Here is a 1,531-nt window from a genome sequence, read left to right as displayed (position 1 = left end):
ACAAGAAAAACAAACATTTTGCATGAGGTTAATGTCTCCTTTCTCAGCCACAGAAGAGGTTGACTTGGCTGTTTCCTTTTCCTCCCCCCTCTATGGCACTACCAGGAAAGAAAGAAATATAGAAGGGGGAGGGAAGGGCAGTTTCCAGACAGGTGCAGAGAAGTGATGTCCACAGGTGTCACAAGGGGGGTGCAGGTCACACCAGGTGACACGCACAGGGGGGTGACACCACTACTGGCCAAAATTTTTAAAATCTTGGTATTTTCGAATAGTACCATCTTGTCATATACCAATCAATACGTAATGTCATGTAGAATGCAATGAAACAAATCATGTCAAAATATCTCTATTCCAGGAAAAGCTATAGCCAAAAGACCAGTGGAGGTGGGGTGATGGTACATCACCAGGGTCAGTGCCCAGGGCATTGCCCTGACAACTGGATGGGAGGAGGTCCATCAAAGGGGCAACGCACTGGCCACCCACACTGGCTGCCGCAAACCCCGGTGATGTCCTATGTATTTGTTTAACAAAAGAAAAACAATAGTGTGTTTCATAGGAATTCTCTCATCAGCATTCCATAGGGAATTGCTGCTATATATATATGTCACTTGCAGTCATGACATCACTTCTGGTGGGTCCTGCCAGAGTCTCATTCTAAAAAGTAGGTCCTGGTGCTAAATGTGCGCGAACCATTGGTGTATAGGATTGCAGCCGAGGGTGACCAAAAGCATTGAGCTTTGCTGCTGCTGAAACTAGCATCCTGGCAGAGTTAGCTGTCTTATAGCTGTCGAAAATAAGTACTCTGGTAGTATGCAAAGCTGTGCGCTGCCGGCCAGGCCAATGAAGCTTTGCACACAGTCACAGGGTGAGGAAGGCCCACCAATTCAAGTTGGTTTGGAGGGTGGAGCGGAGCAGGGGAAAGGTGGAATGGGGCAGAACAGAAGGTGGGTGGAAGTCATGTCAGAGGCAGGAAGAGATGGAACCCATCACACGTAACCTGTATTGTAAGCTATTCCCTCTGGGAGCAGCTGACACATCTGCTGTGTCTCCTTGCTCTTGTGCCATTTAAAGAGCTGGTGCAGGTCCAAGCAGTCCCACTGAAAATTGAAAAGCTTATGGAGGGGTAAGGCAAAACATTTTCCCTTTCCCCTCTGAAGTCTCCTGATCTGTCCCCTCACCATAGCACACAATGCAGCCCATTTTGGAGCGGCTGCATGCTACAGTGGAGGAAAAGATAGGATTGTGTACTAAGAGCCCAATCCTATGCATAACTAAGCCCCATTATAGTGAATGGGACTTACTCTCCGGTAAATGTGGATAGGAGTGCAGCCTAAGCCTGCAATTCCAAACGCTTACCTGGGAGTAAGCCCTATTGAATATAATGGGATTACCTTCTGAGTATACATGCATAGGATTGCACAGTGAGACAGTTTCTGTCCCAAACCCCAACCAGAAGCCAGTTTTATAATAGCAGTACTGGACTAGAACAAACCCCAGAGTGTCACCACATGCAACAGTTGGATTATGGAGA

Source organism: Tiliqua scincoides, chromosome 3 (genome assembly GCF_035046505.1).
Source record: "Tiliqua scincoides isolate rTilSci1 chromosome 3, rTilSci1.hap2, whole genome shotgun sequence".
NCBI classification, from domain to species: domain Eukaryota; kingdom Metazoa; phylum Chordata; class Lepidosauria; order Squamata; family Scincidae; genus Tiliqua; species Tiliqua scincoides.
Note: the sequence above shows the minus strand (reverse complement) of the source record.